Source organism: Spermophilus citellus (assembly GCF_964194105.1).
Source record: "Spermophilus citellus genome assembly, chromosome: 10".
Classification (NCBI taxonomy): Eukaryota; Metazoa; Chordata; class Mammalia; order Rodentia; family Sciuridae; genus Spermophilus; species Spermophilus citellus.
This window is the reverse complement of record NC_138197.1, coordinates 54,307,603-54,334,889: the sequence shown is the minus strand read 5'-3', so window position 1 is coordinate 54,334,889 and position 27,287 is coordinate 54,307,603. Positions and strand designations below refer to the sequence as shown.

Genomic DNA, 27,287 nt, shown 5'->3' with positions numbered 1-27,287 from the left:
AGTCCTAACCCCAATGTGTTGGTATTCGGAGACAGGGAATTTGGAAGGTGATTAAGGTCAAGTGAGGACATGAGGGTAGAGCCCCAATCTGATAGAAGATGTCCTTATAAGAAGAGGAAGAATGATCAGGAGCTCTTTCCAAGCAGGTGCACAGGAAAAGACATAGGAAAAAACAGTCTGCAAACCAGGAAGCCAGGCCTCAGAAGAATCTGATTGTTCCAATGCCTTGATCCTGGACATCTATCCCCTGTAACTGTGAGATAATAAATGTTTGTTGTTTAAGTTGCCTGTGTTGTGGTATTTTACTAGGGTAGCCTGAGCTAACCAATGCATACAAAAATACACATCAACAGGAACTGTGTTAACTTTTGACTAGAGAGCAAAAATAACTCTTGACAATAATTCATATCAACTTTGAAATTCTGGAGTAAATATTTACAATGAATTAAATGCATTGGCCTCATTTTCCTATTTTATAACATAAAAGTACAATGTTGGTTCTGAGTTTTCAAACATTTGTGAAATGACAGACAGGTATTTTATGATGAACTACAGAGACCTCATTGATCTTAGGTCTTAAAAGTTTATGTCAGTCACATATCTGTTTGTCAAACAGTGGGGGGAAAAAGGTTTTCATCAGAAATATCTTTCTTTTTATTGCTTTAGTTTCCTGAGTACATCCTGAATTATGCAACTTAGCAGTGAACTTAGGTGCCTTTCACTGTGAGCTTAATTTTTAAAGTTTTTCTGGTAGAAAACTTGACACAATATTAACCTCCAGGATTACTTGTTGGCAGCTGTTGGGAATAGGCTTTACTAATTGGATTAGTGGTACTCCATAGTCAAGAAAAACCAATTTGGAAACAGTCCCAGCTGGGAAGGAAGGTCCAGGCTGGCTTCAAGAACACCAGATTTAGCAGTCACCTCAATACCTTCTTCCAATTTGTTTCTGTTAGCTTATTAGTAAGTCTTAAAAAAAAACACGTATAACTGAAGTGAAAAAGACATGACCCAAATCCATCATTTCAATATAATTGATTAAACACATGTGTTGAGTATCTATGTGTGCTACATACTGTTAGGTGTGAATAATGAATAGGCAAACATACTTGCTAATTAATTGGTAAGGCATTATAAAAGATGCAAAGTATTATTGTTTCTAGGAAATGAGTTTAACATCTATCTGCATATAAAGATTATAAAAGGATATTAATACAGCCACAATCAAATGTAAATCTTGATATGTCCTATTTCCTCTTGCTTTATAAATTGAGGCAGATTACAAATAAAAGAATAGTTGACATACTGACCCAATGAGAACAGAATAGAAACCCCACTGAGTGAATAGAAAGCCAATAGATTTTTTTCAGACTTTGCTTAGAGTAAGACTCTTTAAAAGAGATGACATAGATTATTGTTGTATTATAGTTCTCCAGAAAAGAAACCAACAGGGTGTGTGTGTGTGTGTGTGTGTGTGTGTGTGTGTGAGAGAGAGAGAGAGAGAGAGAGAGACTGAGTGTGTATAGGAATGGGAAAAGATAGAGAAAAAAAGGAGATTTTTAAGGAAAGATTTTAAGGAATTGGCTCACACAATTATAGAGGCTTGGCAACGTCAAAATCTTCAGGGTAGGCCAGCAAACTGGAGATCCAGGAAATATCTTCCGCAGGTAAGATTCAAAGGCTATCTGTTCTTCTTGCTCTAAGGACATATGTCTTTGTTCCTTTTCAATAGGCTAAATGAGATCTGCCCACATTGTGGAGTGTAGTCTGCTTTACTCAAAATCCACCAATTTAAATAGTAATCCCACAAAAAGTACCTTTATAACAACATCTGTGAATGTTTGACCAAATATCTGGGCACAATGGCTCAGTCAAGTTGACCCAAAAAATTAACCACAACAAGTCCACTCCTTGCCAAGTTGACAGCCAAATGCATCTCTTTTAACCATATATAAGCTCTAGTTAAAAACAATAACAATGTCATAATCTTACATGGGACAAAGTCCTGAATCTAAATTGCAATCTTTCCCCAAAAGAAGGTGCAAATTTCTTGGTTGGTGTTTACTTTTTTCCTTGATATTTCATGACATAAATACTAAGATGGAAATTAACAGTACTTAAATATTGCAATGGAAAGCCAATTCATTTATGTTACCTATGGGTATGAGAGAGGGAAGAAAACAGACATCTGTTATGCGTACACATGTTCTTAATAAAAGAAGGAAGAAACGCTCATGAAAATCACAGTCCACATCTCTGTCACAGATGGTATTTACACCTACCTACTGGTATTACCTATTCCCTGTTTCCTTTGTCTTCAACAGCCACCTCAGCTGGCCATGGTTCTTCACTTGGTGAGGTAATCTAAACCTTCCTGGAGGGTCTGGGCCACAGTGGTCCCGCCTTGTATTGGGTTTTGTTGTATTTTTCCATTGACCTGAATTGTAGGGTATGGTAATAGTAAGAGACATTCTTTCTGGGATCTCCTGTATTCCATGCTCTTTCTTACCTCTACTGTAGAGTGGCAATCCAATTTCCCTTTAGTAGTCAGTATCAACCACTCTACCGAGCACAATAATGCCCTTTTCTGCCTATTGATTTGGTCTTGAGGAATCTGAAGTGGGCAGGCAGCAGTCTTAGTTTCTAGGTTAGTGAATTTATTATTTTCTCTCTTGCTGGAAGTTCCCTCTGGAAGGAACACTTCTAGTCCAGAAGAGCATAAAGTCATAGGGAGAGGAAGCAAAAAGTTTGCTGGTGGGTCACTATGGGTAATAGTGAATGATGCCATTCTCGTGTCTATCCCTTGACCCTACACACAGGAGTCCTGTCTATGGGAGAAACAGCATTATATAATAGACATGGATTCAGAGTACACTCGGCCTTCTGGAGAACCTTGCTCCAGTGCTGCAAGGTATCACCACCTCACCGGTGCTAAAATTGAGTCTTTGATAGGCCATTCCACTGTTTTATCAAAGTAAATGCTTCAGGATGATAGGAGATATGGTAAGATCAGCGAATTTAGTGTTAACTGGCCACCTGCTCACTTTGCTATGAAGGGAATGATGGTAGTTAAGGTATCCCAGAAATCCATGGAGGTAGTCTTGGTAGGAGCATTCTGTGCAGGAAAAGCAAACTGGTACTGTGTATTCCAATAAGAACAAAACACTTCCCCTCTCATATAGAAGCAGTCCAATGTAATCAACCTGCTGCCAAATAGCCAGCTGATCACATGTGGAATGGTGCCATCAGGGACACAGTGTTAGTTTCTGCTACTGGAAGATTGGGTTCTTGGCAGAGGCTATCAGCCAGAATGGACTAAGTGAAAAATGTGTTCCAAATCTGAAGAGGCCCATAACATCTTGTGCCTCCTTTTTAATTTTAAAAGGGGCCAGATTTGACAACATGTATTCTTTATCTTAGAAGGAATACCTTAACCTGCCCCACACTGTTCCTTAGCCCATGCAAATCTTCATCTCTGCCACCATGGTCGGTTTGTTCTTCAGCTACTGGGCTATGACAGGAGTAGCGGGAGAAAGAGATGGACTGATATCCATTGAACAGGTCATCCTATTCACCGGACTATTAACATTTTCTGCTGAAGTCACTTTGGTTAGTAGTCATATGGGACACAAATATATTCATGTTTTTCATTCAGAAAAGTCTATCCATATACATTTTTCCCAAATTTTCTTGTCCCTATATTCATTCATATTCCTTCCAAGTGCTTGACCATCCAGTCAAATCATTGGCCATTTCTGGCCATTTATACATCCAAGCAAAATGAACAACCAGGTCCCCAAAGTTTGGCCTATTGGGGGAGGGCGAATTTTCCTTCATCATGTTCTTGAGGGGTGTGTTAGAAAGGGGCTGTATTGATGCAGCTGTTCACTTTTTGTGGTGTCTGCATATCATGTACCACTATCCATAACCAGGCCCACATATTTTATTCATGTCACCTAATCATAGGGTACTCCCCATGAAGCCATAGGTACAGACTGGAAGAGCGAATGCAGCATAGTAGGGTGGGGACCATGGGCATTTTTGTTACTTCTTTTTTATGTAAATTTTTTTATGTAACTTGTTCACGCCTTCAATTTCTGCTCCAGCTCAATCAAACATATACTACCTCCATTTAATAATGGAGCATTGTTACACAAACCCAACTTTATAGCTTGATGGGATAACACTCAGTTCATGATGGCCAGCTCAGGTCATAGTAACTTGGTGGCCCAGGGTTAAGTATTCAGTCTCTACTAAGGCTCATTAGCAGGCCAACATTTGTTGCTTAAAAAGTGAGTAGTTGTCTAAAGATGATAACAGGGCCTTGCTCCCAAATCCTAAGGATCTGCACTGTGATTAACCTACAGTGGACTTCCAGAGGTGTCAACCAGCATTCCTGTCTGCTGTGGACACTTCAAACACTATTATATCTGTTGGATCCTATGGGCCAAGTGGCAGAGTGACCTGCATAGCAGCTTTGACTTGTTGCAGAGTTTTCTCTTATTCTGGATCCCATTTATAACCAGCAGCTTTTGGGGTCACTGTATAAATGACCTGGAGGAACATACCCAAATGAAGACTGTAATCCAAATCTAAAGAGGCCCATTACATCTTGTGCCTGCTTTTTAGTTATAAGATGGGCTAAATTGAAAATTTATAGCCTTTTCCTTAGAAGGCATATCTTGACCTGTCCCACACCACTGAACCCGTAGAAATTCCACTGAGGTACAAAAGGCCTGAATTTTTGTCAGATTTCCTATTCTCTGACAGGCAAATGTCTTACAATTAATCCAGAGTGGTTGCCACTTCTTGCTTTCTAGGCCCACTTGTCAAAATGTCATCAATATAGCTGACCAGTGTGATACCTTGTGGAAGGAAAAGACAATCAAGATCCATGCAAATTAAATTGTGATATATGGCTGGAGAATTGATACTGCTGAGGTAGGGCATTGAAGATGAATTGGTCTTACTAAATGAAAGCAAACTGCTTCTGGTGATCATTAATAATAGGAATAGAGAAAACAGCAATTGTCAAATCAATAGCTGCATACCAGGTACCAGGAGGTGTGTTAATTTGCTCAAGCACTAAAGGAGCATCTGGTACAGGAGAAATAGTTAGGGTCCCTACTTGGTTAAGTCCATGATAATCCACTGTTGTTTTCTAAAATCCATCTCAAATGGGGATATGGTAAGGAACATAATGCCTGCATCCTTGATGGTGGCACTGATTTTCACAATCTCTCCAGATATGTGGTACTGCTTTTTGTTTAATATTTTTATAAACAGAAGTTATTCTAGTGACTTCCACCTGGCCTTTCCCTCCATAATGGCTCTTACCTTACAGGCTAGGGAACTCATGTGAGGATTCAACCATTTGTTGAGACTATTTACTCTAATTATCCATTCTGTAACTGGGGAAATGACCACAGAATGGGTTTTGGGGTCCCACCTGACAAAATGTGAGTAGGGCCTTGAGAAAACTCCATTGTTATCTGACCTCTATAGCCTCCTACTCTGACTAGAGAGTCATAGTGATATTCAGCTCTCCTGGAACTAATGTTAGTTCAGAGCTAGTGACCAAAGTCTGATTATTTCCTTTCCCTAAATGCATAGTTTCCTGGGTAAAAGATTATAAGTGACAGGGAAGCTGGAAGAACGATTAAGAGTATAAATTTTTGGCAGGGTCCTTCCTCAAGGGGATCTGGTCTCCCTTCTTTCAAGGGATTCTGGGTCTTCAGGCTGGCTCAAGTCTAGGAATTGATTAAGGGACTGTGACTCTCTGTTTTTTATGATTCAAACTAGATTTTTGCTCAGTTGATCAGGCACTTTTTTTTGCTTATACAGATCAAATAACATTTAGTAGATATCCCATCTATTTTGTTTATAGAAACATTATGACTAACTAGCCAATAGCATAGGTCTCTATAAGTCAGACTCTTCTGATTACTGCTTTGACTCTACTGTCCTAATTATGGTTAACTGCGTGCACCTTGCCTTTAGCAAGGTGTTTAAGTGATACCCCTTATTCTTGTTCTCCCATGGATCAACAGTCTTTTCAGTATATTGAGTTCAAGATATACCAGGATCCAATTACTTCCACTACATTTAGGTTGCCCAATTCAGTGGCAGCAATTGCCACTTTCAATTCTGTGCTACAGGAAGAGTTATCATAGGACTCTTCAAGGATGCTGAGGCTCCCTTCACAAATGTATCCCTGTGGCCCAGTCAAGTTTACATAAAATTAATTGCATTTTTCTCCTACCAAATTCACCATATGTAGGATTCCTCTAACGGTTTTAATAAACAAAATTTTTGCTTGATCCTTGGTTGCTAAAGGTAAAATATTTGTTGTAGGAAGAAAGTTTTATTAATTTTATTTGGAATTGTTTCTTTGGTTTGTTTTTCAATTGAATCGTTCATTACTGAAATAATTTTATCTTATTTAAATTATTCTACTTTAAGACTGCCTCAGCTTACATAATGAAATTAATTGTATGAGGTATAGTACAGACATGAAGAACACTGATCTAGGAACTAGAAAACCCCAACAGTAAATCTGATCTGTTGTTAACTGGTCACGTAACTCTGAATCTTGAATCCTGACAGCTCTGAGAGTAAAGTTTCCCTCTTTTTGAAGAACAACATTCTTCTTACTTTGCATAGGGGTTTTAATAATCAACCAGGACAGATGATTGCTCCACATAGTCATAGCAGTACATAAAGATGTCTTTTATATTCAGGATGTTACATGTTAAGACTATTAATTCTACTTTGACTCTGAATCCAAATACCTTGTGATTATGGGTTAGTATATTGAGGACACATCTTGTTAACTCTGAATAGCTCATATAACACTTGAAAGAGAGTCTATATTTTATACATCAGTCCTCACATGCTGGCTATATAGCATAGTACCAAGCAATGAAAAGTGGTGCAATAAATATTGTCAAGCCAATGAACAAATTAGTCAGGACTGATGATACAAAGAGTCAATAGATGGTTCACAAATACTAGTGGGCATTGAGTAATTTGAAGATCTTGTTTAAAATGCTCTTTACTAGACTCCATTTTCTGAGATTCTGATTTAGAAAGGCTGAGATTGGATCCAGAAAGATGCATTTCAATGAGCATGCCCATTGATTCAGATGTAAATGGTAAGGGGAAAGCTGGCATAAGGAATTTGATTCTCTTTTAATCCTAGATCATACCTTGCACCTTAGACTATATCCTCAATATATAATGGTCACTATGATTCCCCTTTTTTCCTAAGTAACGCATAGAATAATTGGCTTACTTGAAAATTCACATTCTAATACTAGTAGAATATAGATACACAGGAAGCAGCAGAGCTTGGCTCCATTTTAGCCAGAGCATAAGTTTTTAATGATCTCATGTTGCACTAAGGTAATTTTCATGGATGATGGAACTTTCTATGTATTTCCTCCAGGCATCAGAGCTCACATAAGTCCCCCCAAAATGCATGTATTGGAAGAGGTGAAATAGAGACTTGTCTTTTCACATAAATAAATAAAACTTCTAAAAATTATTTTCTCTGGGTTTCTGCTTTTCCATACTAAAACTTGAAACAAATAGTTACTTAAAATATTTTAAAAATATAATGAAAATGCATACAAAGATTATACAATAGCATAACAATGATTAATAAACATACTGTATTACTGTGGAATGAAAGGGATATATGTCAAAGCAGGCTAATTTCTTCTCACAAGATACAGTCATTTCCTTTGCTTCCCACATGGGATAAGAGATGTAGTCAGATTCATTCAAGTGGAATTTAGAAATAAAGTTTGAGATTTCTATTTCCTAGTCATAGATCTGTGCCTCAACCTTTTATTCAACCAAATAAACTAAAAACAAAATAGTTGGTATGTATGAAGACCTTTAACAAGGCCTTGATTAAAAAGAGATTGATTTAACATCATGAACTCAATATTCTGAAAAGACTATTGATCCATGAAAGAACAAGAACAATTGCTCTATCACTGAACAAATTATTGCTTGCATCCAAAGATTATACCGTTTATATAGAAGAACACACTGTTCTTTTGCACATACGTGAGTTACCAGAATTTGTTAATGTCAATGATTAGACATAGTATTTATTAACTATATCCAGTGAAAGACAAAATATCAGTCTCCTCATCTAGTGAGATTCCAAGAACTTAGTCATTGCCATATATTAATCGCTGTTCTTGAACCATGTAGGAACTTTAATTTTTTAAAAGGCTGTTATAATATATGCAAATCATTTATAATACATGCAAATTATTTATAAGCAGATCAATATAATTTGGTAAACTGGAAATCCTTATTTCTTAATGTAAGTTATTGATCATAACCAATGTCAATAAATTGACAGTATCCCAAGAAACATCTGAATAAATACTAATATAGTATTTGGAAATATGCACTTAGGCCTTTAGGAAGAACTAAGTTCTGAATTAAAGCTGATATTTCCCCTATTGAAATTCTCTCACTAGGACCTTGTTCCATGTCAAAAGAACATAAGCCACAATCACATTTATTTTTCTTTGAAGAGGGACAATGAATTCTATTAAAAAATCAACAAAGATTTTAGACATTTGTCTTTAAGAGAAGGTACTTACAGATCAGAGAAAATTACTTCGTATTTGTACTAAGCTGTGGGTGGGCAGTAGCTTTATAAAATGAAAAGGAAAATACAGGTTTTATACAACAAAGTACAAGCTGTCAGAAAGAAAGCCTATCAAAGCTACGTTTGGGACAACTTCTATGTCTAATGGTTTGATATTACTTGAACAAAGAACAAAAGCAATTGTTCTCTTTTTTGAGTTAGTATGTTATTTATATGTATATTAGCTCCATTTGAAACTCTCTTTTATAATGCTAATTAAGATAGACTATCCAGTCACATTTTTCATAGCATTACAAGTGAAATTGTAAAATCCATTTTCATTTTACCATGGACAGAGATAGACTATTTCTTACAATATTAAGCTTGACATTTTATAGTCTAACCTCTGCCATTTAGTTCTTAATCTGAACCCATCGATTCCGAATTTATAGTCCAATATAATTTATTATAACCTGTTTTGTATCTAGGGCAAACACGCGACATTTACTCATCAATCAAAAATGAATTTTGGCTTCTTTTTGATTATTATGTATCCCACCTTAAACTATTAGAAGACTGTTAAGAGAAAGAGAAAGGATTCTCAAGATAGATGAGATTCCTGCCTGTCTTCTAAGGCCTGCCGCCAATCAGGAAGAACATGAATGTATCATGACAATAAAAGGAAAAAGTTGGCAGATATGTGCATAAAGTTGTATAAAATATGATTTATATAAAGTAACATTACATATGTAGCAATCTAAATTATGAAAATATTAAAGTAACTTCATTCTGGAGTTCTAATCATACTTCTTATTCTAGTTTTAGAATAAGAAGTATGATTAGAGATGCAAAAATTGAAGGCATCTGAGATGGCAGTAGTGATTAAGCAAGGGGACAGGAGGAAGTGCAATGTGTATTCCAATTGCAAAGTATGACTTTAGAATAAGAAAATAACTCTTAAAAAGGAGGCAAGGAATCTCAACTAGAGGAACAGATGGAAACATATTGTACAAGCTTCAATGTCTAAAGAGGTAGAGTTCATAGGGAATGAAGATTTCTGACCAAGGGAAAGAGAACAATCAGAAGAGGCTGAGAATGGAAGAGGAAAAATCCTTTTGGATTTTGTTCAATGGTCCAGGCCAGGGCTAAAGAAGAGCTAAGCCAGGGGCAATTCTAGTGGTTCTTACATTGTTGTGGGAATCAGAACTAGAGGTCTCCAACTTTCACCCCACTGTGATTCTGTAGATCTGGAGGGGCTTACTCATTGGTTATTTGTGGAAAACACTAATATAATAAAAGGGATTCAGTTTCATTTTGATGCAAATGGATTTCCAGTTTTCCCAGCACCATTTGTTGAAGATGCTATCCTTCCTCCATTGCATGCTTTTAGCCCCTTTATCAAATATAAGATAGTTGTAGTTTTGTGGATTGGTGTCTGTGTCCTCTATTCTATACCATTCTAAACACCCGCCTGTTTTGGTACCAGTACCATGCTGTTTTTGTTACTATTGCTCTGTAGTATAGTTTGAAGTCTGGTATCGCTATACCGCCTGATTCACACTTCCTGCTTAGCATTGTTTTTGCTATTCTGGGTCTTTTATTTTTCCATATGAATTTCATGATTGCTTTATATATTTCTACAAGAAATGCCGTTGGGATTTTGATTGGCATTGCATTGAACTTATAGAGAACTTTTGGTAATATCACCATTTTGATGTTAGTTCTGCCTATCCATGAACAGGGTATATTTTTCCATCTTCTAAGATCTTCTTCTATATCTCTCTTTAGGGTTCTGTAGTTTTCATTGTATAAGTCTTTCAACTCTTTTGTTAGGTTGATTCCCAAGTATTTTATTTTATTTTTTTTGAGGATATTGTGAATGGAGTAGTTGTCCTCATTTCCATTTCAGAGGATTTGTCGCTGATATACAGGAATGCCTTTGATTTATGCGTGTTGATTTTATATCCTGCCACTTTGCTGAATTCATTTATTATCTCTACTAGATTCTTTGTAGACCCTTTTGGGTCTGCTAGGTATAGAATCATGTCATCTGCAAATAGTGATAACTTAAGTTCTTCTTTTCCTATTTTTATGCCTTTAATTTCTTTTGTCTGTCTAATTGCTCTTGCCAGTGTTTCGAGGACTATGTTGAACAGAAGTGGTGAGAGAGGGCATCCCTGTCTTGTTCCAGATTTTAGAGGGAATGCCTTCAATTTTTCTCCATTCAGAATGATGCTAGCCTGTGGCTTAGCATAGATTGCTTTTACTATGTTGAGGTATGATCCTGTTATCCCTAATTTTTCTAGAGTTTTGAACATAAAGGGATGCTGTACTTTGTCAAATGCTTTTTCTGCATCTATGGAGATGATCATATGGTTCTTATTTTTAAGTCTATTGATGTGGTGAATAACATTTATTGATTTCCGTATATTGAACCATCCTTGCATCCCAGGGATGAATCCTACTTGATCATGGTGTACAATTTTTTTGATATGTTTTTGAATCCGATTCGCCAGAATTTTATTGAGGATTTTTGCATCTAGGTTCATTAGAGATATTGGTCTGTAGTTTTCTTTCTTTGAAGTGTCTTTGTCTGGTTTAGGCATCAGGGTGATGTTGGCCTCATAGAATGAATTTGGAAGTTCTCCCTCTTTTTCTATTTCCTGAAATAGCTTGAAAAGTATTGGTATTAGTTCCTCTTTAAAGGTTTTGTAAAACTCTGCTGTATACCCATCCGGTCCTGGGCTTTTCTTAGTTGGTAGTCTTTTGATGGTTTCTTCTAGTTCCTCAATTGTTATTGGTTTGTTTAGGTTGTCTATATCCTCCTGACTCAATCTGGGCAGATCATATGACTTAAGAAATTTATCGATGCCTTCACTATCTTCTATTTTATTGGAGTATAAGGATTCAAAATAATTTCTGATTATCTTCTGTATTTCTGAAGTGTCTGTTGTGATATTGCCTTTTTCATCCCATATGCTCGTAATTTGAGTTCTCTCTCTTCTTCTCTTCGTTAGCATGGCTAAGGGTCTGTCGATTTTATTTATTTTTTCAAAGAACCAACTTTTAGTTTTGTCAATTTTTTCAATTGTTTCTTTTGTTTCGATTTCATTAATTTCAGCTCTGATTTTAATTATTTCTTGCCTTCTACTTCTTTTGCTGTTGTTTTGCTCTTCTTTTTCTAGGACTTTGAGATGAAGTATGAGATCATTTATTTGTTGGTTTTTTCTTTTTTTAAGGAATGAACTCCAAGCAATGAATTTTCCTCTTAGAACTGCTTTCAATGTGTCCCATAGATTCCGATATGTTGTGTCTGAGTTTTCATTTAACTCTAAGAATTTTTTAATTTACTCCTTGATGTCTTCGAAAACCCATTGATCATTCAGTAACCTATTGTTCATTCTCCAAGTGATGCATGATTTTTCCTTCCTTCTTTTATCATTGATTTTCAGTTTCATTCCATTATGATCAGATAAGATGCATGGTATTATCTCTACTCCTTTATATTGTCTAAGAGTTGCCCTGTGACATAATATATGATCTATTTTTGAGAAGGATCCATGTGCTGCTGAGAAAAAAGTGTAACTGCTTGATGTTGGGTGGTATATTCTATATATGTCAATTAAGTCTAGGTTGTTAATTGTGTTATTGAGTTCTATAGTTTCCTTATTCAACTTTCGTTTGGAAGATCTGTCCAGTGGTGAGAGAAGTGTGTTGAAGTCTCTCATGATTATTGTATGGTGGTCTATTAGACTCTTGAACTTGAGAAGAGTTTGCTTGATGAACATAGCTGCTCCATTGTTTGGGACATATATATTTATGATTGTTATGTCTTGTTGGTGTATGGTTCCCTTGAGCAGTATGTAGTGTCCCTCTTTATCCCTTTTGATTCACTTTGGCTTGAAATCTATTTTATTTGATATGAGTATGGACACTCCTGCTTGTTTCCACAGTCCATATGAGTGATATGATTTTTCCCAACCTTTCACCTTCAGTCTATGTATATCTTTTCCTATCAAATGCGTCTCCTGTAGGCAGCATATTGTTGGGTCTTGTTTTGTGATCCATTCAACTAGCCTGTGTCTCTTAATTTGTGAGTTTAAGCCATTAACATTTAGGGTTATTATTGAAATGTGGTTTGTTCTTCCAGCCATATTTGTTTATTAATGTTACTAAACCTGATTTGTTTTCTTCTTTGATTATTTTCCCCCCTTTATTGTCCTACCTCCCACTGTTGGTTTTCATTGTTATTTTCCATTTCCTCTTCTTGTAATGTTTTGCCAAGGATTTTTTGAAGAGATGGTTTTCTAGCTGCAAATTCTTTTAACTTTTGTTTATCGTGGAAGGTTTTAATTTCATCTTCTATCCTGAAGCTTAATTTCGCCGGATACACAATTCTTGGCTGGAACCCATTTTCTTTCAGTGTTTGAAATATGTGATTCCAGGATCTTCTAGCTTTCAGAGTCTGTGTTGAAAGATCAGCTGTTATCCTGATTGGTTTACCCCTAAATGTAATCTGCTTCCTTTCTCTTGTAGCTTTTAAAATTCTCTCCTTATTCTGTATGTTGGGCATCTTCATTATAATGTGTCTAGGTGTGGATCTCTTATGATTTTGCACATTTGGCGTCCTGTAGGCTTCTAGGATTTGGGATTCTGTCTCATTCTTCAAGTCTGGGAAGTTTTCTCATATTATTTCATTGAATAGATTGTTTATTCCTTTGGTTTGGACCTCCCTGCCTTCCTGTATCCCAATGACTCTTAAGTTTGGTCTCTTTATGTTATCCCATATCTCTTGGATGTTCTGCTCATGGTTTCTTAACTGTCTTGCTGAGCTGTCTATGTTCTTTTCAAGTTGAAATACTTTGTCTTCATTGTCTGATGTTCTATCTTCTAAGTGTTCTACTCTGCTGGTAGTATTCTCAATTGAGTTTTTAAGTTGGTTTATTGCTTCCTGCATTTCTAGGATTTCTATTTGTTTGTTTTTTATTACCTCTATCTCCCTGTATAATTGATCCTTTGCTTCTTGGATTTGTTTATGTAGTTCCTTGTAAAAGTGATCTTTCATTGTCTGATTTTGCTGTCTCATGTCTTCCTTGAGACTCCAGATCATCTGAAGCATGTATATCCTGAATTCTTTATCTGACATTCCATCTGTTACAGCTATTACCTCTTCTAAAGTTGAGTTGACCTGCATTGCTTGTGGTCCTTTCTTGCCTTGTCTTTTCATACTGCTCGCGTTTCTTTCTGCTTGGTAAAACTGTTATGTTTTTGAAATTTTCCCCCTATGTATTTATATTGCTCTTGTATAGTTGAAAAATCTCCCTTGCAGGGCGGGTAGTGGCTGTGCTCCTCCTCCAATTGGGGTGATCTGTCTATTACGCTGGCAGGCCGCTAGGCCTGCTCTGCCGGTTGGTCACAGGTCTGCCCACCCTGCGGACGCGGGTGGTGGCTCTGCTCTGGCCCCACACCAATTGTGGTGACGTGACTACCACGCCCACGGGTCGTTGGGCCTGATCCGGATGCGGGCGGCGGCTCTGCTCGGCCCCTACTCCAATTGGTGTGACGTGTCTACCACGCTGGCAGGCCTCTAGGCCTGTTCCGCTGGTGGGTCGCAGGTCTGCCTACCTTGCGGGCTCGGGCGGCAGCTCTGCTTGGCCCCCACTCCAAATGGGGCTACCTGACTGCCACTCCAGCGGGTCGCTGGGCCTTTTCCGGACACGGGCGGCGGCTCTGCTCCTCCCCCACTCTGACCAGTGTGACGTGTCTGTCTCGCCGGCCGGCCGCTGGGCCCGTTCCGCCTGTGGGCCGCTGGTTTGCCTACCTTGGGAGCTCGGGCGGCGGCTCTGCTCGGCCCCCACTCCAAATGGGGTGACTTGACTGCCACGCTGGTGGGTCGCTGGGCCTTTTCCGGGCACAGGCAGTGGCCCCGCTCAGCCCCCACTCCAATCGGTGCGACGTGTCCACCATGCTGGCAGGCCACCGGGCCTGTCCCGCCGGTGGGTCGCAGGTCTGCCTACCTTGCAGGCTCGGGCGGCGGCTCTGCTCAGCCCCTACTCCAAATGGGGTGACTTGACTACCACGCCATCGGGTTGTTGGACCTGATCCAGGCGTGGGCGGCTGCTCTCTTCGGCCCCAGCTGCAGTTGGGGTGACGTGATACCACGCCGGCGGGTCACTTGGCCTGTTCTGGGCGCAGGCGGCAGCTCCACTCTGCCCCTCTGGCCCCCACAGCATCCAGCAGGACCCAGACCGAGAAGCAGTTTCCGCGGGATCCCCAGCCCAGGGCCAAAGCAGCTCCGGGAGCCAGAACCCGGCCGCCCAGAGCTCGGTGCACGCTCTGCTGGGAGCAGGCTCCAAGAAGCAGTCTCCGCGGGTTCCCCAGCCCTGGACCAAAGCAGCTCCGGGAGCCAGAACCCGGCTGCTCAGAGCTCGGTGCACGCTCTGCTAGGGGCGAGCTCCAAGAAGCCGTCTCCGCGGGTTCTCTAGCCCTGAGCCTGAGCTATCTGTCTGCGAGACGCAGGCAAATAACAGCTTGAAATCATCTGTTCTGTAGCTGAATGAGCTGAGATCAGTAGAAAACAGGGATGATTACGTCAGCTCTCCAAGATGGTGGCCGCTGGCCTCCTCCGTGGACTGACCGGTGTGGAGAACAGAACTGGACCGCTTCCCTCCTCTGTCTCAAACCCAGAACTAAGCACTGAGCGCAGCCATTCCACCGCTGGCAGAAGCCCACAGAATCCGCAGTGCTGCACCTCCTCGCCGCCACCTCGCCGCTTCACAGCGCGCGCCGCAGACTCCGGCCGCGGGGCAATCCGCCAAACAAGCCGTGCGACCGTGACCGAGCCCCCGCCGCCGATCCTCATGCGATGAAAATCCCTCCACTAGATTCTGGAGCACCTCAATTTCGCTGGAAATTCCCAACAAGACAGCCTTCAGCTGTTTTAACTCGTCATTCTCCCACACAGTGACGCAGCACATGGGGGTGATGCACTCCCTTCGCCGCCATCTTCCTACCCAACATTTCTTTATTAGAAGTTCACAAGAGCATTATAACAACTAGACTTTAAATATACTGTGAAATTTCTAGTGCTTTAAAAGAAATGTACATGGTTGTCCATGATTAATGATGTAGTTCAGTTACCCTTTTCAGTGATGTCATCTCTGGATATAATTAATAAATACTGTGTCTGTGAGGAGCAAGAGAGCCTGAGGATGAGGGTGGATGACATCTCTGAGAGACTAAGAATGCTGATGAAAAAATGTGGGCTGTGGATGAAGAGGCAGAACGGTGAGGTCAAATTTTTAACTAAACAAAAAAATCCCATTCTGTGGTGTAGATTCTTTGTTACCCTGCACCAGAAAAATCTGCTGTGCATTCATGTTAGTGGTACTCTTGGGAAATGGAGTAGTATTCATCACTGGAAGCAGAAAGGAAAGAGAAATTGCGTCAAGGGTGAGCACATCAGCAGGGAAAGAAGAATCCTGAGAAATTCAGAAGGAGAGTGAGGCTAGACACCTGCCAGGGATCCTTGGAAATGTGGTTATAAATTAATGGATTGGGCCAGAGCTATGCTATGCGCACATCAACAATAAGGTCATGTTAACCAGATACCTGGTATAAAAATATCTGAAATTATGCTTTGTTTATGCAGTGGTAAAAGTGAACCTCATGCAGTATACTGTTGGAAGCTGGAGTCAGGGAGATGTGAACAATTTGTCTTTTGTATAGACGAAGAGTGATTTTGGAATCTCTTGAAATGATGGCAGAGGTGGAGTTGGGGCAATGGGGCAGAGGATACTGTCACAAACACAAGACACAAGTAACACTGAAGACAACAACTAATGCCAAGGGAAAACAATACATAAATTATGTTTCCATTTGAAAACAACAATATAAAACTATTTGCATGTTTCAGAGCAATCATAAATGAAATATTCAAAATATAACAGTAAAATCATCCCATGTCATTAACAAATAAGTCAAAGGGGATGTGTGATAGTCATCTTTTTAGGAGAATTCTTAAAACCTGAGTTCACAAGTATAAAGAATTCACCAATTTTTTAAATTATAAGCATATACCATTGAAGTGTAATGCTTCTTCTGGCTTTTCACAATTGAAGAGTTATGATAGCTTTGTTATGATGACTTTGGTGGGCATTTGTTTTGGAGCTTCTCAGACTCTCTTCCTCCCTCTACTAGTTTTCACCTCCATTGCGGGCAGCACTTCTCTTGCTTTGTGGAGCTCTCTATGAATATACTTTACACTTGGTGAAGGGATAGGATATTCAATTTTGATAAAGGTGCACAACAATACATATGGAGTTGATTCATCTAGCTGTGGCATGTTAGCCAGGTAACCTTGTCAATTAATGCTTGTCTTCTTGGTAGAAAAAGTAAGGCTTTGATAGCTCTTAGGACTTGGAAAAGCATTTAAATGTTCATTCTGAGACTGGTCCTTCAGCCATTTCTTTGACTCTATGGCTACCCACTTTACTTGCAAGAAATTTCCTATTCATCTAGGTAGGCAGAGTTCTGAGATGACTACCAATGCCCCAAGCCCTGTATAATCCCCTCTTCTTAAGAATAGACAGGGCCTGCAATTTGGGAATCAATACAATATGGAGAGTATGATGATATTTCTATGATTATTATCTCATTTGACAAAGGTGAGAGAATTTTACAGATATTATTAAGGTCCTTTATCAACTGACTTTATCTGTTTGGAAAGGGGGACCTGATCTTATAAGTTGTTCCCTTTAAAAAAGTGACTTTAAAACATTTTCTGAAGAAAAAGAGTTTTCTTTGAAAAAGTAAAGTTCCACGCATTCTACCACATGGAGTCTGTGAGATAATAATCACCTGATATTTTAAGCTAAAAAACTGTGGTTTATTTATTCTATACCAATAGAAAACTAGTAAAGTTGTCGTTGGTTTCTTTGGCTTTCAAAGAACTTTGATAAAATGCTGGGTCTTTTAAAAAAAATGTGTGCTAAAATCTGTGAATCCTATTTTAATCAATAAGCAGTTATATTTCTTTGGAATTAAATGTCACAAAATATGATGGTTTCTATTTACCTAAAGTTTAGCATGAGTGAAATGGTCCTCCCTTGCCGTGATCAGCTAAACTAGCTATTCTTGCCTATTTTTATCCCTGATCTTGTGCCCTTAAAAATTACTGAATACCCCAAAGAGGTTTTATGTGGTTATATCCACTGATATTTAGTATATTAGAAAACAAAACTAAAACATTTAAAAATTTCATTTGTCATTTAAAACCTACTAAATGTTAAAAGAAATAATATTTTTTAAAAAGTGCATATTTTTCCAAACTAAAAAATACATTTTTTAGAAGAATTGGCACTGATTTGCATATTTTCAAATATCTTGCATGTCTGCTTTAGAGAAAACAAATAGATTTTCATATCTGTTTCTGTATACAATCTGTCTCTCTATAATATTTTGGCTGAACATATAAGGAAAACCTGGCCTCCCATAGAGATTTAATTGGGAAAAGGGAGGAAATATTTAAAACATTTTTAGATAATTGTGGATGTTTCCTTTTGATATTCTTTCCAAAAATTAGTAAATTGTAGTTTCTTGAAGTTTAGTCTAATGTTCAATCTAAACTAATGAACTTTTCATAGTTTGCTACATTAAAATCTACTGGTCTGTTTGCTGTTTATATGGTCTTTTATTCATCCATAATTTTATACCATGCATTGGTAATTTGGAAAATAATGGCTCCCGAGTTATGCCAATCTTCCAACTGTTGACACATTTCATTATATAATATCATAAAAATCACATTTGGGAAGATCACCATGAATCTCACCAGAAGTCTTAAAATGATAGGATGCTGTCAAGCTCAATGGTGCCTGATACTAGTCTTCCAAAACTCTGATTTCCATTCAATAACTCAGTTTATCATTAACAAAATGCTTTCAGTTATTTTCCTTGGTGACAGATTCACCTAGTTTATTTTCAGAAAACATCTGCCAAATACCCAAGTCTGAATAATCACAGTTTGTCTGTCAGTCATTCTTTCAGGTAAACATGCTTTCTGTGCAAACCATCAGCTTGGTTCAGTTCCCCGCTGGGTCACACAACGTTTTTCTTCCACACCAGCATCCTACTGTTGTGTGCAGCAGGAGTGATTCCTGTGTACTTTGAATTACTAAAAATGCGTGCAAAAGTTGAAATATGCTATTGCTGATATTATTTCATTGAAAAGAGTGTGCATTCCTTTGATTTGTATCTCTGCACCTTCATCTATCCCAATAAATTTTAAATTTATTTATTTTTCTTCATGTTATCCCATAATTCTTGGAAGTTCTGTTCATGATTTCTTAACATTTTTTCTCTGTGGTCAACTCTGTTTTCAAGAGTATATATTTTGTCTTCATTGCCTGATGTTCTGTCTTCCAAGTGGTCTAGTCCATTGGTGTTGCTTTCTATTGAATTTTTAATTTGATTTATTGTTTCCTTCATTTCAAGGATTTCTGGTTTTTGTTTTTGTTGTTGTTATTGTTGTTGTTGTTATTTGTCTCTCCCTAAACAGTGAGGTACTGGAAACCTTCAGGAACACTATAAGTCCACAGGGTAGAAACTCTACTGCCTCCGATGCATACTGTTAGATGGGTAGACACACAAAGAACACTAAAAAGCAAGGGAAAAAATCACCCCAGGCAAACCAAGATAGAATCTATCAACACCACAATAACAGAACCCATCAACACCACAGTGGAAGAAATGTCAGAGGAGGAGTTTAGAATGTACATGGTTAAACTGATCTGTGATGATGTAAGGGAGCAAATACAGGTAGCAAAAAATCACTTTAATAAAGAGACAGCTTCTGAAATAGGCTGTTTCTAACAACTTCTTAAAGGACATTTTATTTCTTTTTCTTCCTTTCTTTCTTTCCTTCCTTCTTTCTTTCTTTCTTTTTTTTTTTTTTTAGAAAAACTCAGCATTTGACAAGGAATACAATGGCATTTTGGAGCCTCTGTGTCAATTCACATTTTGCCCCTCTGCCCTATTGTTTTTCATCATTAGTGCAAATATCAACCTAGTAAAAAAGGCAAATAACATATTAGCATTTTTATGAAAGTAGTTTTTGTCCAGTTGGCTCCTCAAAGGTCTGGAGACCTCCAGAGGTCCACAGAACAGCACTTGGGAACTGCTGATCCAAGCTGTTATATGGAGGGTCGATTCTAGCATTTAGCTCAAGGTAGGTTTAATAGTGTTTTTAATTTAATAGTGCTTTTCAGCTTGGGCTTAGAACTCTTTAGGTATTTCCAAGACAAAAGGCACTGACAGTAGTGTTCAAGAGCATGGGAATCCTTGTCTCTAACTTATTACAAAAATATGCAAAAATATGACAGGAAAGTTTTCTTCACATTTGAGATGGGAATCATGATCAGCAAGGATAAGAAATCTATTCTATCATGACAAATCTAACTAGTTTTAACTAAAGATGACAATATATCTTCAGTTTAATGTAGCTGGTGTTGCTCTGATTTTCCTGTTTCAAAAGTTTTGGGGGCCTTTTTAGTTTGTTGTCCCCAACCCAGAAACTAAGGCCCAAAGTTATAAAAAGGAACCAGCAGCCCTCCTTTTCTTAGCTATGTCCTAGTTCTTCTTTGGTTCAGGTTATACTTTGGTGCTTCAAGAGGTTAATGGCAATTCTTTCTGAAGGTTAAAGTTTTTGTTATAAAAGCATATCTGGGGCTGGGGTTGTGGCTCAGTGGTAGAGCGCTTGCCTAGAATGTGTTAGGCATTGGGTTCAATTCTTAGCACCACATACAAATAAACAAAATAAATGGCCATCAACAACTAAAAAATATTTTAAAAAAAGAATATCTGTTCTACTAGCCATGTCTTTCAACTGGCAGATTGATTCCATAAAAGTTTTCCTGTTTTTTAACTCAACCTAGAATTTAGTGAAATTATTTGAAGAGCAACATGGTATTGACTAGCAGTATTTTCTTTCCTGGCCAAAAAAAACAAAAAAACCATGACCTTTATCTCATTTGCTGCCATCTCTGGCTACAGTTTTTCCCCAGAGCTGGGCCCAGTCCCTAATACAACACAATGCTTTGTGCATTGTAGATGTCCATTATTGCCGGTGGAACTGACTGGGATGTGTGCCAGTGAAAAAATGATAACATATGGTGAAAAGTTCAGGCATGGGTTACAAGTTTATTGCAAGAGAAAATAATCCAACCATTGGTCAATGTGCCTTTGCTATAGGTTTCTTTTCTTGCCATAGCTTGAACTCCTCAGTGTATCTCTTTATTGACCACATGCTTCAGGATTCATTAGAGGAAATGGCTGAGTAATAGCCAATTTTCAAATGAAGGGAATGTGGAAAAACACCAAGAGGTATGTAAAGGTACATTTCCACAACACAAAGAGCTGCTAAATGGCATTCCCAGCATGTACTACAGTGAAATATGATGGGATTTTCTAATTGGCACTCAAAAAATGCCAACCATTGTTTGAAATGTCACTATGATTTGAATCTTTGCTTTCATTCTCGTCTGTTAATATTATCTAGTTTCTTTATGAATATCTTTCCTATTTCCTAAATATAATACCACTCATTCATTCAGGCATTCATTCAAGAAGTATTTATGGAGTGTCCATTATGTCACAGTCACAGGGTAATAGCAACAAAGAAGAAAGGTTGATTTCTGCCCTGCGGAAACAATGGTTACCGAAAGGGCTAAATGAATCAATGATTGCAAAAAATTTAGAACAATCTTTGGCACCTAGTGAACACATGTACAGGTTATTATTATTATTCAGTTCACATTCTGAGGGAGAAACATAAACTCAACAAGTTATTTTAATAAAATGTGAAAAGTGAATGAATAACTGAAGTGAATGAATAACTGAAGCACAGAAGATGAGTAATTTAAACAAGTGACAAATAATTGAAATACCTAGTAAGAGTTACAAAGACACCTTAGATGGAGGCTTAACAGATATTGAGGGTGGGGTCATGGAATAGTCCCCTGAGAAAAGAATATCTGAACTGCATCTGAAAGGATGAGGAGGCTCTGGGAAAAGAAGGGTGAGGTTATTCACACCTGGCTTCCGCACCCGCTACCGGAAACTGCATTTGTTTCCTCTGAGGGATAAGTGTACAACCTGAACTCTGTCCTTGACACTCTCCCAACCCCCTGGAGAGGTGTCTTTATTTTCTATTCATTATCACAGACCATTCTGTCATACCCATATTGCCTCTGAACTTTTGAAAATCTACATTCCAAAAGTCTCCATGTGTGCATCTAGCCAGGCCCAGTGTTCCTATAGTTCTCATAAACTCTTTTCTATTGCTGCACTTGTAGAATGTGTCATATTTGTGAGCTTCTTGATGGTGAGGATTATTTTTTTTTACATTTCCATAAGCCCAGTATTTGAAGATGCATGCAGTGTATGGTAGATGCATGATAAGAGTTGTTGAATGAACGAATGGATAAATACAGGTAAATCTCCTTGTACATGCATCAACCTTTTCAATAGAGGAAAAAACTGTCCCTCTTTGTATCTGAGGCTTACATCCACATTTACATTTGAATTTCATTCTACCCAGGCTTCTCAGAGAGCTACAGGATTGACCAACCATTTCATCACTTGCTTATAAATCTGCCCCTTTGAAAAGTCTATTTCCTTTCAGTTTTGGATTATCTCTCACAAGTTAATCCCTGCTGCTCAGACCTCACCCTTGAGTTTCGGACCACAGTAGCTACACAACCACTTCCTTGATATTTCCCCTGGGATCTCACAAAGGCACTTTAACCTTATAATTGATTCCCCTCAAGTCCTATTCTAGATTTTTCTGTCAAACGTGGATTAAATCAGTGGATTAAATCACTGTCCATCCTGTTGTACAAACCAGAAAGTCAACAATCGTCTTTGACACATCCTTCTTTTTCACTTCCATATCTACCCATTGTTGACTCTTGACATTCACCTCCTAAATATCTCCTTACTCCCTGATATTCATCTTAGCCTTTGTTTTTCTTCACAGTGCTTAAAGCCAGCTGACATGCCTGGTAATCTTAGAATAGTGATGCCTGTAATCCCAGTGGCTAGGGAGGCTAAGGCAGGAGGATCTTAAGTTCAAAGCCAGCCTCAGGAATTTAGCAATGCCCTAAATAACTTAGTGAGACCCTCTCTCAAAGTAAAAAATAAAAAAGGACTGAGGATGTGGCTCAGTGGCTAAGTGCCCTTGGGTTCAATCCCTGGTACCAAAACCAAAACCAACACATCAGCTGATGTGGTTTATATTTATTTGGTCATTTGTTTATGATCCATTTCTCCCTACACTAAGTCATAATCTCCATGTGGGTAGGGAATTCGTGGTGTTCACTGCTGTATCCTCAGGTATAAGAATAGTGCCTGAAGGTGTTGAATGACTGTGTGAAAAAAAACTGTTTGTTCCCTTCACCTGGAGTCCAGCCCATCTTTGATTTGGCAACTCCCAGTCCTCTCAAGTGTCAGTTTAATTGTCACTTCCACAGAGAAGACTTTCCTGACTGCCATATTCTAAGTGGCATTTAAGCTCTTTCCATGTACCTTTCCCTGTTAACACTTTTCACAATTGTGCTTTTATTCTTATTTATATGATATATTGATTACAATTGCTCCCCCCAGACTTTAAACACTATGAGAGTAGGTGCTGCAACTGCTTTTGCTTACACTATTTCTTCAGAATTTAATGCAGAGCCCAACACTTAGTAGATACTCAGTGAAGATTTCTTGAATGACTGACTGAATGAAGAAGTTTCTGACATATTTAATTCACCAACCAATTTCTTCTTGTTCCTCAGAGTTATTTTTCATTTTATTTCCTTTGAGTTGAGAGATGAAATTATCAGCAGGAGCATCATGAACTTAAAGAAGGATATAGCTAGGATAATGATTCCCATTTGGATCACCCACAGAGCTTGTTTAAAAATCAGATTTTCCAACCCTTACAATTCAGTTTTTCATATGGATCTATTAATAAATACCATATATGTTTCAGGAAGCTGATACCTTAATTTATTTTGTTTCTCCCTCATTAGAATAATTAAAAGCAGATTATAACTCCAAAGTATCCCAATTACCCTACAACAGGTCAACTGTAAATTGGAGATAAGCTTGCTATAATCAGTGGAGAATATAGGCTTCAAAATACATTATTTAATGGGGAAAATACTTTTAAAAGCAGCCATTGTTAACCTGCCTACAAAGAGTATCACAACTGTACAATTACAGAAAGGATATCATTGAGTTTCTGCACACCAAGGAAAAGAAATCTTTAATAGTCTTTGTATTTTCCTTCTGCCTGAGACATTCTCTTGATGATTTTCATCTGAATATGCAGAATACCAATCAGAGATGTTCACACTGGAAATTAATATCTACCTGAATCTGAGAAAAAAATTTGAATATATCATCATAAAACAATCAATTATATAACAACTTTTTCAAAGAAAATGTTCTTATATACTTCAGTATTAAAAATGACAGCTTGTTTAATATGTAATATTTTAAAGCAAATCTAGTTCTAAGATATGAAGTTCCATTTTCCAGAACAGAAAATAAAGGCAAAGACAGCATCTAATACTTTAAAACAAACAGTCCTATTTTTTCTTTCATTTGGAAACAAAAAAACAAACAAACAATATCAAAGCATGATGTAGGAGTATTAGAGTATTTTTCTGGGCAAAACCATAATAAATATAATGAATTTTGAAAAAAAAGCTACTTTTTAAAAGGAAAAAATGGAATTTTTTTTAGCTCAGTGAGGTATACTAATGAAATGTACACAAATTTTGGGTATTATTCTATTCTAATAGAACATAGTAGATTTTAATTTCCCTGTGAAACTACAAGGTACATAAAAATTCTTAGGAAAAGAATATTTTCCTGAAGTTAAGAGAATGCTGCTTTTTTAGATTTTTTTCCATGACTGATACTAAAATCTCTAATTTATTGTGGTTTTGAAAAATCAAAGATTAATAAGGCAATCTGCCTGCCTAAAACTGCCTGGAGACAATCAGTTGTAATATCCTTGCATAAAAGATAAAATGAAAAAAAAAATGGGTGACAGAAACTTTGGGGCAATTGATGTAAAACATGCAGAATGTGGTCAACAGAAAAGCAAATCATGAATGAGAAGGGACCTGCTTCTTTCTCATAAATTAAAAGTATCATTCCTTGCTTACTAATCCTAAGAAAGGTGAAAGAGAATGCATATTACAGAGAAAATAAGGAGCCATCCGATCAGGAATAGTGAATGGACCACTAGCCATTCACATGGACAAGGTCTTATTTCTTATTTAATATAATGTTTCTATTTCCTTTCATTTAAATCCCTTCTCAGAACTAATACCTTCTTTTAAACTTATCAATATAAATGCCTTCTATTTCCATCCAACAAAGGAGACAAACTGTTGACAAACACCAGAATTGAGAAATAGAATAATGATAGGCCATAAGGTACCCTGCAGAGATCTGAGTACCAACCCACTCTAAGAAGTCTCTCATTTATCTAAAAGATAGAAAAAAGGGCCTCCTTATAAAAGCAGAAAGTGACATTTTCTTTGAATTTTGTTTTGAAAGATATCAGTACAATAAGTTTTCAAAATGCATTGAGTATGTCCTGTGTTCCCTGAAAGATACCATCTCATAGTATTTTGATAGACATGATAGATCCTCCAGCTGGATATCTCCACCAACTTCCCAAATGGCACCATTTTTCTCTAGAAGAATTCAGTAGTGTTCTATACCATTATACAAAATTCCTAGTAAGAGGAATTTAGAGACTCCATACACATGCTACAAGCCAGGGTGGGACAGGGACTAAGGTGATTTCAAAGCAGAATAGAAAAAGCATGAAAAGTAGATACATATCCAAACTCTCTGATAGGAGAGACAGAGGGTTATAAAAATATCTGACCATTCCATAATATGAAATCAGAATTATTTGGGTTGGATTAGATTTTCATTTTGAAAGTAATTCACCATCATAAATAGGTTTACTATTCCAAAGTAATTTGGAATTGATTCCTGCCGCTTAAAACTTTTTGTTCCCCAGAGTATAAATATGCATATGAAGTTTTTTCTAATTAACTCCTTAGAGGTACTTTAGTAATAAAGATATTGCCCCAGGACTTTGTGAATCTTCACTGTTAAAAATGAAAAATACAACAGTTTAAATTCAAAGATAATTCCCAGATCCCGTTATTAAATTCATAAATAAATCAAGTACAGAGGTCTTAAATATGGGTTTGGGAACAAGACTTCTATTCCCCTTTCTCCTGATTCCTTTACTGTAAGCCAAATAACTCAGGGAGGAAACTGTATAATGAAACCACAGCAAATCTTCACCAAAAAGAATAATGAGAATCCCTAACATTTATTGACACTTATTACAATGGCCCGTGTACTATACAATTATTTTTTCATATAATCTTTACAATAGCTCTTTGAGGTAACAAATGAAAATGTTCAGCTCAGAGAGTTGAACTTGTGAAGTCCCAAGTTTTTAATTCTGCAAACATAATTACTTCAAAATTACCATAGTAGCATATTTGTTGCTTAATTTTTTTAATAGGTGTTCCATATCTAGGATGATGGGACAAATGGGTTAAGTGCCTTGTGTAAGTAGGAGAAAGTTCAACTCAGGAACTCAATCTCTGGAGCCATAAGGTTTCCTTTTATAAGAAGCTGCTGAGATGATCCTGGCTAAGCATTTCCTAGGATGAACAGCCTGCACTTTAACCTCCACACATTATTACTCAGTTTGGAAATAAGAGAAGCTGCAATCATTTTTGGAAATAAAACAATGTGAGGATTTGAGGTGACTGAAGGTGTACTAATGAAACTACTGTTGAGCAAATCTGTGATAGCCACAGTTAAAGGTGAGTACAATTGCCACCATTAACCTTTGCTGCTTGTTTGTCTTGGAATATCCACACCAGTATTTGTCCTACTGTCTCATTGGGTAGTCAGAAAGGCCAGGGATCTATGAGTCTTGATCTTTCCTTGAGATATATTCCTATAAGATATAGCATTATAGAAAATTCCACAGTCCTTTTAGCCGAGTTTCCCACTGGAAAAACGAGCATTATGTAAAAGTGCACTCCTGTGACTATCAAGTTCGATGGACAATCAAATAAACTGTAGCAACAGTAACAATAGCTTGCACATTTGTGCCAAGTCTTCTGCTGAGAACTTCACATGTTTTATCCCATTTGATCTTTTTTTAATATTTATTTTTTAATTGAGGATGGACACTATACCTTTATTTCACTTATTTATTTTTTTATGTGGTGCTGAGGACTGAACCCAGGGTGTTGCACATGTGAGGCAAGGGCTCTATCGCTAAGCCACAACCCCAACTCCCCCATTTGATCTTTATAACAAAACTAGAAGGCAGGTAGCATTAATACAGATTAGAAAACTGAGGCTCCAAGAAGTTAAGCAACTTGTCCAAAAGTCCTTGATTTACAAAATCAACTAGTTGTTTGTTAGTTCACATTATTTTCATGTTCCTTTGCTTTAAAAATAGGGCATAAAGCAATTAATACTCACTTGGCAACTCTTCTATATAATCAAACATCTTTCACGGTATTGCAATAATTTCACTCTGCAATTTAAATACACTATTAATACC

General features: G+C 37.6%; 1 protein-coding gene across 3 annotated transcripts in view; it reads right to left on the bottom strand.

The window, feature by feature from the left end:
• The window catches only part of FAR2 (fatty acyl-CoA reductase 2), a 155,206-nt gene that overhangs the window by 52,895 nt on the left and 75,024 nt on the right, over nt 1-27,287 (bottom strand). The gene's annotated exons all lie outside the window — the stretch shown is intronic.